Source organism: Nomascus leucogenys, chromosome 11, assembly GCF_006542625.1.
Source record: "Nomascus leucogenys isolate Asia chromosome 11, Asia_NLE_v1, whole genome shotgun sequence".
NCBI lineage: Eukaryota > Metazoa > Chordata > Mammalia > Primates > Hylobatidae > Nomascus > Nomascus leucogenys.
In genome coordinates this window covers 115,195,161-115,210,368 of record NC_044391.1, presented here as the reverse complement: position 1 = coordinate 115,210,368, position 15,208 = coordinate 115,195,161, and the positions used below count along the sequence as shown (strand labels likewise).

The window sequence follows — 15,208 nt, the reverse complement described above, 5'->3', positions numbered from 1 at the left end:
TCTAATGTGTCTGGAATATTTTTATTATTATTATTGAGGCAGAGTCTTGCTCTCTTGCCCAGGCTTGAGTGCAGTGGCACGATCTCAGCTCACTGCAATCTCCACCTCCTGGGTTTAAGCGATTCTTGTGCCTCAGCGACCCGAGTAGCTGACATTACAGGCATGCACCACCATGCCCAGCTAATTTTTGTATTTTTAGTAGAGACGGGGTTTTGCCATGTTGGTGAGGCTGGTCTCGAACTCCTGGTCTCAAGTGATCCGCCTGCCTCAGCCACCCAAAGTTCTGGGATTACAGGCGTGAGCCACTGTGCCCAGCACAGAATATTATTATGCCAATGTGCAACTAATATAAAAATTATTTCATGTTCTTTTTTTGTACTAAGTCTTGGAAAACTATTATATATTTCACACTGACATCACTTATATTCTCTCATTCATTCACGTACATTACATCCCTACTCAGACTAGCCACATTGCAAGTGCCCAGTAGTCATATTAGACAGTGTTCTGGAGCCTGGCAGCTTGCAGTGTGGTCCATGGGCCAGCAGCATCAGCATCGATGGGGAGCTTGTCAGAAGTTCAAGACCCCAAGGCCCCACCCCAGACCTCCTAAGTTAGAATCTGTATTTTAACAAGATCTCCACGTTATTTGTGTGCACATTAAAGTATGAGCTGCACTGTTCTATAATAATTCTTCAGGTAGGATTTCCATTAGAATCTAACAAGAGTCTAGAGAAAAGAGAAACTACCTCAATGAACTCTCTGGAATCAAGCATAGAAACTTGGCAGATCCCATTTTTCCTTTTTCTGATCCCATTAGACTGCTAATTAGATCTTCTGAGAAGGGGTGATTTTAAAGTAGTTACATTCAAATGAATCAATTTAATAATGGTTAATTGACCGGGAAAAATTTAAAAACTGAAACAACATAGAATTGTTGGACTGTGAGTGGATTTAATTTTCAAGGCTAGCCTCCAATGCCATGAGCAGAGCTTTAAAATATATTGGATTTCTCTTAAACTTCTTCCCTGCTTTTTAAATAGCTTTATTCAGATACAATCATATACCATACAACTCACCAATTTCAATTGTATAATTCAAGGGTTTTTCATATATTCACAGAGTTGTACAGCCATCACTGCAATCAACTTTTGAACATTTTAATCACTCCCAAAGAAATCCTGTACTCATTGACAGTCACTCCCCATCTCTTCCTAGCTCTTGGCAGCCACTAATGTACTTTCTGTCACTATAAATCTGCCTATTCTGAGCATTTCATATCAATGAAATCATACCACATGTGGTCTTTGGAGACTGGCTTCTTTCACTTAGCCTAGTGTTTTTAAGGTTCTTCCATGTTGTAGCATGCATCAGTACTTCATTCCTTTTCATGGCTGTATACTATTCCATGATATGGATATACCACATTTTGATTATCCATTCATAAACATATAAAGTTTTAATACAGAAGCCAGAGAAGAAGGGAAGAAAACAGTAAGGAGGAATCAAGGAAATAATAGCTCCTACTGGATTCAGAGTCACAGAGAGTCAGAACTGAAAAGAACCTTAAAACTCATACAGTGCATTGTTGTCCATGTGGAGAACTGAGACCCAGCAAATGAAAACCCTTTGTCCAGGGCCCACCAACATCAGGAGGCCCAGCTGCGATGAGGATCCAGACTGCTTTGACTCCAAGTCCTCTGCTGTACTCTGCCACCACACACACCCAGGGCCTCAGGCTGCGCCTCAAGGTAGCCATGGGAACAGTAGTCCTGGCAGCATCAGGGCGAGGCATAGCTCTTCATCTTAGTCTTGGTCTCAATTTTAGAAAACCATGTGGAGTTGAGAACCCCAAGGTGGATCTGGAGTTAGTTTTGGAGAGCTGTTTTCAAGATCTGTAGTAAAATATCTGTCTGATACTCTGCGCCTTTTTCCATGTCACATTCAGATATATCTCTTTTTTTCTTTGAGACGGAGTCTCGCTCTGTTACCCAGGCTGGAGCTTGGCTCACTGCAACATCTGCCTCCCGGGTTCGGCGGTTCTCCTGCCTCAGCCTCCTGAGTAGCTGGAATTACAGGTGCACGCCACGACACCCAGCTAATTTTTGTATTTTTAGTAGAGACGGGGTTTCACCATGTTGGTCAGGCTGGTCTTGAACTCCTGACCTCGGGATCCGCCCTTCTCAGCCTCCCAAAGTGCTGGGATTACAGGTGTGAGCTGCCATGCTCGATAGATATATTTCTTAATCATCAGAAAGAATATATTAAAAGCTCAGGAATCATAGCTGGAATGATCTTTATGCCGTCTTTCCAACAGAGGTCCATAGAGGGAAGGTGACTTGCTGAGGAACCTCCTCCAGCACGTGACAGCCAGTGTTCCCAGGGCACCATCTGTCTGTGCTTCTCATACCAGTTGGTGCCTTGCTTCTAAACCACAGAAGCTGGTTCTTAATCATGGGATCCCTGGGATGCTTGCTGCCTCTCCGCTGGATTCTCAGCTCTGCTGCCACCATCATACATCAGCTCTGACCATCTCCATGTCCTTGTACTGTCCTATTGGATTCACAGTCTCAGGCATGAACGGGTGATTGGCTGAGCACCTTGAGGTGTGGAAAGTGAAGATCTGCTCCTCTCCCACCTCTGTGACAGGAGGCGGGGTCGGAAGCGGGGTCATACTTCTCACCTATTTTGGGGTTCTTCTAAATTAGGAAGACTGGATGCTGGGTAGTCAAAAAACAACAGATGTCTGCAACAGTTATAAATATAACTGTTTCTCAAGTGAGAAAAACACCAAAGCTTTGTCCCACCGAAGAATACTAATGTTGGGCAATGACTCAGGGAGGCAGCAGCCTGTGAAAGACAGGAGATAGGCATTTCAAAGAGGACTGAGGACCTTTCTAGACGAATGTGTTCCATTCTGGCTGTCTCTCAGAGAGATGGAAGCAAGTTGAGTGGAGGATGGGGGCCAATGGAGGATGAGGTATTTCTAACAACCAGAAATTCTCACCACGTAAATGGAGTGATTCGGAAAGTTGAGACCTCTTCACACCTGGAAGTCTTTGCACTGGGACATTGTCAAAGGGAGCAGACCCCCTCAGGCGTAGGAGAACCTAAGGCTGTACTGTCCATGATAGAAGCCATTAGCCACACCTGCACTCTGAGCACATATTGAAATGATCATCTGCTCTATTGAACTAAGTAAAATGTATTATTATAATTAATTTTCCCTGCTTCTTTCCATTTGTTAATATTGTTGCTAGGGAATTTACAGTCACCTGTGTGGCTTCAATATATTTCTGCTGGGCTGCTGGAAGGTCTCTTCTGGCTCTGAGATGTCTCCCTCCCTAAACCTACTGACATCCCTCCCTTTGGGGCTGCACCAGGTGTCCCTATGGTGGGGCTCTAGGAAGCCCGATGAATAACAACACCCTTCTTTCAGAGTCCAGAACCAACTGAGAGAAAGTGTCCCCTTTCTCGGCAAATTGGAGGAAAATGCAGCTTCAGGTATGGCCAGGCAGGCTTGCTAATACATCACGCCTGGGACAGATAGGCTTTATTATCTGCTAGGGCCTGGCGCAGATGGCCAGCTGCGGACCTCCCCCAGGATGGGGCCCAGCACAGAAGGCCGCCTTCTGCTCCAAGAGTCAGGGGGATTGAGCCCCACAGGTGCGGGCTTTCTCCCAGACTCATGAGTCAGACAAATCATCCTGCTTCTGGGGAGAGGCGAGCTTGGGAGTAATGTCGAGATTTCTCCCAGGGACACCAGTGTAAGGAGGAGTGTGAGGGTTACGGACTGAGATTTTCTCAGCCTTAAACCTCCAGAAATAGTCCAGCGTCCAGCATGATGAGATTCAGGGAAACTGGGGCTGGCCCTTGGGCAACTTACTCCACCTGTTTAAGCTGTATCTTCTGACTGGCGCTAGGAACACCCACATGGGCATGTAATGTGACGATGCCTAGAAACACACATCACCTTGCTCAATGTGGGCTCAGTGCTCAACAAGAGCAGCCACTGTTTCTTCCCCTACTGCTAGCACTCGCTGTGAACTGTGTATCGCATGGAGCAAACTGCGGGGCGGGGCCAGGGTTTGCCTATCTCCTACTGGCCTTGTATCTAAGACCAGTTACAGAATTGTGGGATTTCAGAGCCGTTAGAGATCCCAGATACCATCTCGTCATGTGGCAGATTAAGTAACTGGTCTGTAAGCGAGGAAGGGAGGCGACAGTCAGGAAGAGGGCCGTATGGGGGTGGTAAGTGACACGTGCAACCTCTCCACCCGCCCCCACCCCTCACCACACTTCCTGGAGCTAGTAATTCAGGAAGGCAGTCTGTCTGACCAAAAGGCAGGAAGTCCGCCGGGCCCACTCCCATCCCGGTGGCGAGGCGGCTGGGCTCTATTCTCAGGCTGCTAGCACTGTACTCCCAGTGGGCATGTCAGGCAAGTCCTGGCTGCTCACTTCAGTTCTAGAATCTGCCACATTCAGAGTCTATTTCTTAGTTGTTTCTGCTTTCCTCATATGTTATATCACTGGGACACCCTCAGGTCATCTCAGGTTCCAGTGGAGCTGTCCCAGACCCAGCATCTGAAAAGAGATAAAGAGATACTTTTGTGATTCTTTTAAAGATACTTTTTCCATTTACTTTATTGTTTTTGAAATGGAAAATATTCAGTTGAATATTTTAATGCAAATCTATTTGTGAATCCAATTATGTGATACTTAAAGAATCTTTTTATTTTTAAAAATCAATCAGTGATACTTTTAATAGGGTATGTATTACAAAAATTATATATATATATATATATATTTTTTTTTTTTTTGAGATAGAATCTTGCTCTGTTGCCCAGGCTGGACTGCAATGGTGTGATCTCGGCTCACTGTAACCTCCGCCTCCCTCAAGCGATTCTCTTGCCTCAGCCTCCCGAGTAACTGTGACTACAGGCATGCACAACCACGCCCCGCTAATTTTTTTTGTATTTTTAGTAGAGACCAGGTTTCACCATGTCAGTCAGGCTGGTCTTGGACTCTTGACCTCAAATGATTCGCCTGCCTTGGCCTCCCAAAGTGTTGGGATTACAGGTGTGAGCCACCTCGTCTGGCTTACAAAAGTAGTTTTTATCTTAAAATAAATTGAACTAGGCCAAAATTTCACTTGGCGGTTAACCACAAGTGCGACGTATTTATGCCACCGAATCCACACCTCTGTCTATTGTAATTTCTCTAATATTCTTTCTGCATACACAAAATACATCCTAATCATGACTCGAGATAGATCTATTCCTTGGAGAGTGATAGAGATTGATGACAAGGAATAAAGAATTTTCTGTTTGGAGAGAAACATAGACGCATGAGCTTGAGTTTGCTCGCAGTTCCTCTTCTTCCTCTTCACAGCACAAATGGGGAGCAGCGTCAGAGCTGGACTCAGAGACCAGGGTTCTTATCTCAGCTTTGCCACCATTAAACTGGAGATCTGGGGCAAGTCACTTCCCTCTCAGTTACCTCGTCGCCAGCCTTAGAAGACCGGCCGAGCTGAGACTTGCTGGATAAGGATGGCCCTGGGATTGAAGGAGGAGCCCTGGCGCTGTGCCCTGTGCCACAGTGAATTGCAGGGCGGACAGCTCTGAGGTGCCAGTGCAGGACACGCACCGTGATGTGCAGGGGAGGAGACTGTGCTTCTGAGAAGGGCACTCCTGCAGCTGGCCACCCATAGCCTTTCTGTCCTGTTGTGTGAGATCTCGCCCATGTTATGAGCGTCCACCTGCTTTTTAGCAGGAAAAATCATGACCCAGTCACTCTAGGTTTGCCTTCCACGTTGTCCTATTTGCTGATTAAATAGCCTTTCTTTGGTATACACTTCTGAAACTTCCCTGTTCAAATGAGGCCCCTCCCAAGGGGGTCCACGTTAGCATAGAAAATGCTTTCTTTCCATCTCTGATTGATTATCTATTCTCATTTGTTCCCGGGCTTCAATTTCAGCCTGAATGTGAGTATTTATTTTAAGCAGTCAGCCTGGACTTCATCAACATGGCAGTATTTCAGGGAATCCAGTTGTAGGTCAAATGCCTGGGGTTTCAAAGAGTGTAAGCTTAAGTCAGAGGGTTCCTGCAGCTGGGCCTGACCAGTCCACCAGCAAGAAGGGGCTGGCATTTGTTTTGCTGTCACAATCCTGGTACCTGAAGCACCTGGAATGAGCTGGCTTTTTGCCTTCAGCACTCTAGTTCCCCAGCTCGGGCTGGAATTCTGTCCTAAACCCTACTCCTCTTAACTGGGGTTCGGGCAGCCAATCTCTTGCCACCTTCTTGCCACTGCTCCCTGTATCTTCATCTGGGGATCTGTTCTCATCTGGATGGCCATCAGCTTCCACCTAGGCCCTGTCCCAGCCCTGCAAACAGTCAAGACCAATGCAGACTCATCACTGTCGGTGTGTCCCCCAGGTCCCTCAACCTGCTGCCATTTTTGTGTTTCCCCCTCAGGAAGGGGCATCTTTTCCAACCAGGCACCCAGCTAGAAACCTGAGAATCATCTGAAATCATTTCCTCTCTGTCACCACCGTCGTCCAAATAGTTGATTTGTGATCTCTCAAATCTACCGGTTTCTCTCCATTCCCAGTTACAACCTTTGTCCAATCCACCCGTGTCTGCTTTACTCACCGTCGCAGTCTCTGCACCCAGCACAGGACCTGTGAAATGGTTGCTCATACCATTTGCGGAATGGAAGATGTGAGTGAGAGTGAGTGAGCCAGCGGAGACCTGCCGGGATGATCTGACCCTTGTTTACTTCTCAAGCCTTCATCTCTCTCCTTCCCCGCCACTTACCCTTTGCCTGGCAGCTCTCCTGAGCTCCCTGTACGGCCTGGGTTCCTGTCCACATCTTCCAGAAGCCTCCTCTTTTCCTGTCTGAATTAGATGGTCCCTCTGTGCCCCAAGTGCCACATGCCTAGCCCATTTCCTGGGGAGCACACATCCCACGACACTGGCATTGCCTGTTTGCATGTCAGGTGTTCTCTCTTGAAGCTAAGTTCCACGAAGCGGGCTCTGTGTTTTACGCATCACTGCATTTCCAGCACTTAGCGCAAGTAGGTCCTCCTTGAATATTTGTTGACCAAAGGTCCAGAAACTCCTGCTTCGGTGCCTAACTGCTTCCTGCCTCATGTCTCTCCCCCAGCCCTCCACCCCCAATCCACCTGGCTTCTGGCACTGCTCACTCTGAGGTGCGCAGCTGTCCATGGGCCAGCTCCATGCGGCACTGTGTTTCGGGTGCTGGTGCCACCCACTCCGTTCCTCTCCGTGACAGGTCACTTGGTGCAGAGCGCTTTGATCTGCACAGTAGGACACGCTTTCTTGGCCTTGCACCTCCCAAAGTCTACCCGGTGCTTGTGCCCTCTCCTGGCATCTTCTGACCGGGTCCCCATGGGGTTTCGTGCTCATCCCTTCACTGGCTTGTGAATGTCCCCAGGGCAGGGGAGACATCCAACTGGTCTCCGACCACCGGTCCCCCCTCCCCCTGCCCACAGCACCCAGAACAAGGGCTCATTTGTGCACGGTAGGTTCCCAGGAAAGGGTTCTTTTGGATCCATCTGAAGGCTGGAGGGACTTAGGGAGGGGTGGGGCTCTGGGAATTCGGATGGCTGGAGGGAAGCCTTGGAGGAGAGGGAGGAGGAGCGCCCAGAGTAGGGTGAAGGCCGAGCTCCCGTGAGGGACTGTGGCAGGAAAGCAGGGCAACGAGGGCCAGTGGCGGGGCACAGCTAGGAGAGTAGTTGCAGCCTCAGTGCCACGTCAGTCCAGCCCAAGGCCTCCGGGGCGGCCCGCTGACCAGGCCTCAGGGTCAGGCTTCCTGAGCAGCAAGGTGCCCAGAGCTGTGCAGGCTGGTGCTGACTGCTGTCCCCCACCCCACCGCAGGGGCCCTGGGGAGAGGGTGCCTTGCTCCTACTCTGCCCTGCTCTCCCCATGTGGGTGCCTCTCATTCTTTTCATCAAAGTAAGCAGCACGACTGCAAAGTGCTTTATGTCCCCTCCAGAAAGGCCATGAGCCAAAGGTTTGCTGTCTTCCTCACCGTCACCACCAGTTTTCCTCACGATCGTGGCCACCATCCTGCTCACCCTGTCCCACATCCGAACAAAGCTGCAGAGTGTACACCATGTTTCTTCATTATCCCATTTGGACCATCGCAGCTGCCATTATTCACTCTTACAGTTAAGGACACAGAGGTTCAGAGAGGTCGAGGGGCTAACTCAAGTCACACAGCCCGACTTGAGGTGGAGGGAGGAAGGATGGATTAGGAAATCTGCTCTGGAATCCCTCTTAGAAAGTGTCAGCAGGGCACAAGTGGAGTCTGCCTGTGCACCTGTGTGAGTGTGTCTGTCTTGACTCTCTCTGCGTGCACCTGTATCCGTCTATGTCCTGAGTGTGCTGTCTTAGGTGTGGATGTGTGGAGCTGTGCTGGGAGTGTCCTCAGGGTCGAGTGTGTGTGCATGTGGCCGGGTGCAGACACATGTGTGCACATGGATGCTCCACCCGCTTCTCAGATGTCTTGGCTGTGGGTTTGACAACTGAAACCCAGCTGTGCTCCGGCCTGGAGACATCCGCTGTGGAAACCTGGGAGGAGCTGACAGTCCCTAAAGAGGGGTTACACATGCTGCCAGCAAGCGCGCCTGGCCCGCTGCCTAATTCCCTGCAAATGCTCTTTAAATCTGTTTCTAATTTGGACTCTGCCTTCCCCTGCCCCCACCCATCCCTTCCCACCCTCCCAACTTGCCTGAAACCAGTCAAATTATGCTGAATAATGGCTACAGAGGCGGGGAGAGTGCTAAAGGTCACCGATGGGCTGTCAGAGGGTGTAATAATGTCACATTTTAATTTACGCAGGGAACGGTGCACGAATCAAAACCAATAAATAATTTGGACTGCACCAGCAGCTGCAGCCAACAGTAACTCCTACAGGTCATGCCACTTCCCGGGGAGAAATCGCTAACTGTCACACTCCGAAGTCCACTAGGCTTGAGAAAACCCATGTGCCTAGGTACAGATGCAAAATATAGCATTTTCTCTCTGTGAGGGACTGTATTTGGAGACTTGCAGCGTCAGCAAGAATCTCTCCAGTTGTCTGAGTATTACCCAGATGTTCTGGGTATTAAGATTCTAAAACAAAATATGCCTTCTGTATATTTTGCTGCCCTGTGAAATACTCAGCTCCAGGCTGACCCAGATGCATGGGAAAGTGTATACAAAGCGGAGTGAGGAGTGTGGAAAGCAGGGCTTTATGTCCACATTGATGGCAGCTCTGAAAAGCCGACCTACATGCAGAGAAAGGCGGGAGGGGCTGCTGGGAGAAGTCTGTTGGAGCTTGTTCATGCTGAGAGGTTGGGGGTGTGATCTGAGGTACAGTTTTTTCAATAATTAATATGAAGTTAAAAAATGCATGCATTCTTTGAAGGCAGGGGCCTTGCTCTACTGATCCCTTTTGGTGCCTTGCCGACCGATGAGTCAGGGGAAGGGAGCCCAAAAGTGGGGAGGTCTTGAGATGGTTCTCACCGGTGTGTTGTGGCTGGGTAACCTGGGAAGCCGGGAGGAGGACAAGCCGTAGGTTTTCACAGCATCTGGAGGCCTTTGCTGGGAGGCCCTGCCTGTGGTGTTCTGGTGAAAACCCCGTTCCTTCCCCCGAGCCTCCTGAGCATCTGCACTTGGTGTGTGCTCCAGGGGCTGCTGACGGGGCCTGGCGTGCTGCCCACCTCTTAGCTGGCTCTGCAACTGCAGGAAGGTGGGGCTTGCACCCCGCGGGGCCACTGCCTTGGAAGCTGTGAGGCTGTCAAGACTCTGGAGCTGCAGCTTCTCCATCTGGCTGGAAAGGAAGCAGGGGAAGAAGCTGCTGAGGTTGAATGACACCCTGAGGATTTCACTCCCCTTTCCCTACCACACACCAGACCGGGGCCACCAGGGTGCCTGGGTAAGAAAGGGGCGGGGGGCCCACACTTGAATTGTGCACCAGAGCCTGTCTCCTATTTCATCCTTCAAGGCGCTTCCCATTCATATCTTTTTCCATTTTCAAACTGTTGGCCACGTATTTAGTTGTGTGTGATACTAAGGACGCTGCCTATGTGAAAAGCCTCATTTAACCCTCAGAACACACCCGCAAAGTAGAATAAACTGTAAGAAACTAGAAGAAGGCTAGGTGTCCACTGCAAGGGTGTACTTCTCCTTCCTTTAGGGTTGAGTTCCTGCTAGGAAATAGCTGCTAATTTTCCCACCCCCTTACAGTGAAGTCCAGCCCTAGGATCGGGTTCTGCCCAGTGGAATGTGAGCAGTGGAGTGGGTTGCTCCACTCCAGAGCCTCGCCCTAGAAACCTGCCAGGGCAGTCTCCAAGCTCCAACCCTTCTGCCTGGATGGAACAGGGGCAACCCCACCGTGACCTTGGAAGCTACAAACTGAAAACAGCAGAGCATCTGTCGCCTTGGGGTTTCGAATGACTGTGTGAGAAACACTGCCCAGACAGCATGTTCCCTGCCCTGTCCTGAGCAAGAAAATGAACTTACACCCTATTGTTTCCCAGCCATTGTGCTTTTTGGGGTTTGTTTGTTTTAGCAGTGAACTTATCCCTCAGTAATTGATTAGAAATGTTCATTCCTATTGTAGAAATGAGGAAATCGAGACTCAGAGAGGGAAATTCATGGCCCAAGGTCACATATTCGGTTAATAGCAGAGTCGCGATGCCAGTCTACGCCTTCCTGGCTTCAAAGTCATGCTCTGGTTATGTGAGTGTCCCCAAGTGTGTTCCACAGAACACTGTTAAAACCACCACCACCACAACACCCCCGCAGCTCCCATGCTCAAATAAGTTTGGGAAATGCCAACTTCGAGTCAACAGGTTTCTTCGCTGCAGTCCTTTCCAGCGTGTCACCATGCTCATGATACCTGTGAATTACCACCAGGGCGTCTAACATGAAGGATTTTTCCAAATCTGTGAGGCTACAGCGCCCCTTCTCCACGGAGCTGTTTGTGAGACTGGCATGCTTAGAGCTCATCTTGGTAGAGGCTAAACTTCAATCTGCTGCCTGATCTGGGTTGAACTGTGTTACTCTCTCAACCCCCAAAATGATTCATTGAAGTCCTAACCCCTGGGACCTTGGCATGTGACCTGATTTGGATATAGGGTCTTTGCAGATTTAACCAAGTTAAAATTAGGCCCTTAGGTGGGCCCTGCTTCAATATGACTGGTGTCCTTAGAACAAGGGAAATATAAACACAGAGACAAGCAGACACAGAAAGAGGATGACATGAAGACACCCAGGGACACACAGCAGATATGCCACGGGAAGAGGGAGGGCTGGAGTAGTGTGTCTGTAAACCAAGGAATGCCAGAGATTGCCAGCAAACTCCAGAAACTAGAAGAGGCAAGGAAAGATTCTCTCCCAGAGCTTTCCGAGGGAGCACGGCCCTGCCAACACCTTGACTTTGGTCTTCTAACCTCCAACACTGTGAGAGCACACGTGTCTGTTGTTTAAGCCACCCAGTTCATGGTAGTTTGTTATGGCACCCCTGGGAAATGCATCCACTCCCTCTTGCTCCTTTCAAAACCAGAAACCAAAGTTTCTGGGCAAGGTTATCTTACCAATAATCATCCAAATGACAAACTGTGGTGGCTTCAGTTTACTGACAAACAGATAAAGGAAAAGAGAGTCTGGAGGGACAAAGGGTAGCACCGCAGAGCAGCTCAGGGCTTCAGCTTTGGTGCCATGCAGGCTGCTGTGCACCCGGCTTTTGTTGCGTCCTGGAGCCCAGTCCTCCACCGCTCTGGGCACAGTTGCCTTTTCTATAAGGGTGGGGCTAACACTCACTTCATAGGTTGAGGGGAGGGTTAAACAAATTAACATACCCTAAATGTTTGGTCTAGTACCTGGAAGGTACCCAGTATCCGTTCCTTTGAAATTGCACAAGCAGGATTGCAGACCCGCGCTTGAATCCAAGCTCTGCTATTTACCAACAGTGTTGCTGTGGGCAATTTGCTCAATCTTTCAAAGTCTGGATTTCACCATCTATACAAAGAGAAAATAATGCGTGCTGTTAAAAAATGGTTTTAAAACAAGTTAAAAATCATGATTCTAAAATAGATAAAAATGAGCACGTTATTATTGTGAATGAGTGAACCAGCGATGTTACAACTGATTCAAAGAAGAATCCAAAGAACAGATGTGTTTATGGTTATGGAATGTTGATTTTCAAGTGGTCACAATGATCTGGCTTTTGCCCCATGTAGGAAGGGGATGGAGCTCATTTGCGGGTCCACAATTCAGGGTCACTGTGTGTCCTCTGTTCCCTAAAACTTACAGAGCAGTAAATTAGCCCAAAGGCTGGAATCAGATAATCCAGAGGGTCTGCGCTCAACAATAAATAGTTTTCTCTTGGAGAAACCCTGTAATCGTCTTTGCTTATTTCAAATTTCCTTGTAGTCTCATATATTTATATGCATAGGATTGGGAAAAATGCATACATGGAAAAAGCAAGTTGCTGAATCAGGTATAATCCTACTTTTATAAAAACAAACAAACTGTGTGTATGCATATACATATGCACACACACGAGTGGGTGTGTATATATAATGTTGATTAAATTAGACAAATGTCAGGAAGAATACACAAGGATTGTAAACAATGGCTACCTCTGGAGGGCAGGTCTGGTGGTGGTGATGGTGGAGGGAGACTTTCATGACTTATTTTCTAAACTTCTGTGTTGTTTGAATAAAAACAAATGCCTACTTCACAGTATATTGTGAATAAGGAATGTCCGAGTGAGAAAAATGTCCATTGTGCTTCATGCAACATGTAGCATTCAACAAATCATAGGTTTCATCATTGTTATTATTTTACATTCAACTATCCCAGAGCCCCCTAAGCCTATTCCTGGAAAGGAAATTGCAAACAAGAACAATGCTATTGCAGCCCAAGGACTTCTCCCTTTGTGGGAGGCTAGTTTTGAAATCCTAGACTTGCATTTTGGCTCCCTGGAGACTGGAGGAGCCCTCCATCCTGAGCTACAGCCTTGGAGTGGCTCCTGTCTGTTTTACTTCCTTAGCCCCCGCCAGCAGCCCCATGCTCAGGCCCACCCAGTGTTTAGCTGCGACAAACTCCTTGGCCACAGGAGGGAGGCCTGACTGGGGCCAAACTCTGAGGCGAAGGGTTGCCTAGGCCCTGTGCCATCCTTTTGCCGAGACTGGGACTAAGAGACACCCATTAGCTCCATTTGAGTCTGGTTACCATCCCCTACCCAGGGAGGGGGTGCTGGTCACAACAGGCAAAGAGACAAAATGAAGTTTTTGATCACACAAAGCTAAAGATCTAATTTCAGCTTCTGACTCATCCCCTGAAGGGCGGTGTTGGTGCCTCCAAAGGGCTCGGGATGGAGTCAGGAGACCTAACCCTGGTGCAGGTTTGGCCACTAACTAGCTGCATCTCCATGGACTGTGTCTCAGTTTCCCTATCTGCCTAATGAGAGTAAGAAGAAGGTTTATCTCCAAGGGCTATCATGAGGCTCAACCGAGGTGATGTCTGTGAGCTGTGGGGTTCTGTAGAGATTTAGTTTTGGTTGATGCAACAAGGTACTTCAGGGTGCTTAATATGCTTTAATAGCAAATGTTATATGGCACTTACCATGATGTGCAAGGCCCTGTTATACCTGATTTACGTATATTTAGTCATTCAGTATTCACAGCAGCCCTGTGAGGAATGCACTGTTATCCAATCCCCATTTTACAAATGAGACAATAGAGGCAAAGAGAGCTAAATAACTTTCCCCAAACCTTCCCATGGCAACAGTCCCACCTGGACAGAATCCCTCCTCAGGGACCCATCTCTCAAACCCACAGACTCGATTGGGTTTTCTTTTCTCTTCTTTTTTTCTTTTTTTGTCCTTCCATTGTAGAATATTTCAACTGTATGAGAGTAAAAAGAATATTCGAATACATTTCCAGGAATTCCCATTACCTAGCTTTATTAATTACCAACTCATGACCATCACCATCCCCTTCACACCCTGAATTATTCTAGATCAAATCCCAGATATCATAGGTACCTATACTTTATTTTCTATTTATTTACTTATCTTTCGAGCTGGCCTCACTCTGTGCCTGGCTGGAATGCAGTGGCACCATCATAGCTCACCACAGCCTCAAACTCCTGGGCTCAAGTGATCCTCCCACCTCAGCCTCCCAAGCAGCTGGGACTGTAGGAATGTGCCATGATGCCCAGATAACTTTTTAATTTTTTGTAGAAATGAAGTCTTGCTATGTTGCCCAGGCTGGTCTTGAACTCCTGGCCTCAAGCAATTCTCCTACCTTGGCTTCCCAAAGTGCTGGGATTACAGGTGTGAACCACCATGCCCAGCCTTTATTCTTTATTTCAATAAGACAGAGAGTCTCCAGAAAACATTAACCATAAGATCATTAGGCCACTTAAAATATTTTAACAGGAATTCAATAATTCCATAATATCATTGACTATTCAGTCACTGTTCATATTTCCAAGATTTTCTTACACATTAAGAAAAGTTGGTTTTCTTTATTTGAATTGAGACCCAAAAGAGGTTCCCATATTGTAATTGGTGGATAAGTCCCTTAAGACCTGTCTATAGGTTTCTCTGTCAGTGTTTTTTCTTGCATTTTTGTTTGCTTGTTTGTTAATATTGTTTTGAAGAAACTGGGTCACTTGTCCTATAGTGTTAACCACAGTGTAGATTTTGCTGAACGCGCCTGTATGTTTTGTTTATATGGTTACAATTCCTCTGTCCTCTAGATTTTTTGTAAAATGGTGGTTATATTTAGAGGGCTGCCCAGATTCAAGCTTTAAAAACAAACAAACAAAAAAAAAAACCTCTAATTTTTACAGCAGTTTTAGGTTCACTGCAAAATTGAACAGAAGGTACAGCAATTTCCTATATACTTCCTGCCTCAACACATGCATAGCCTCCCCCACGATCACTGTCTCCCACCAGAGTGGTATTAAATACATTTGCTACAATTGATAACCCTATATTGGCACATCATTATCACCCAGAGTCCATAGTTTACATTAGGGTTCACTTTTGGTGTTGTCCATTTTGTGACTTTGGACGAATGTATGATAACATGTGTCACTATTACAGTATCATACAGAGTAGCTTCACTGTGTTAAAAATCCTCTGTGCTCCACCTGTTCATACCTCCCTCCCCACTAACTCCTGG

The 15,208-nt window shown here is 47.5% G+C and overlaps 2 long non-coding RNA genes across 2 annotated transcripts in view; one reads left to right on the top strand and one right to left on the bottom strand.

Annotated features, from left to right (window-relative positions):
- Positions 1 to 2,052: 2,052 nt before the first annotated feature.
- LOC105740509 lies at positions 2,053 to 11,779 on the bottom strand. Its single transcript, XR_001116545.1, has 4 exons — positions 11,606 to 11,779; positions 9,531 to 9,837; positions 4,459 to 4,584; positions 2,053 to 2,640 (listed from the first exon to the last, which is right to left on the bottom strand). It is a non-coding gene; the product is annotated as an uncharacterized LOC105740509 (long non-coding RNA).
- Positions 9,280 to 15,208, top strand: part of LOC105740510 — a 47,750-nt gene continuing 41,821 nt past the window's right edge. The window contains exon 1 of the long non-coding RNA XR_001116547.2: positions 9,280 to 9,377. This is a non-coding gene — a long non-coding RNA (uncharacterized LOC105740510). The remainder of the gene's footprint in view (positions 9,378 to 15,208) is intronic.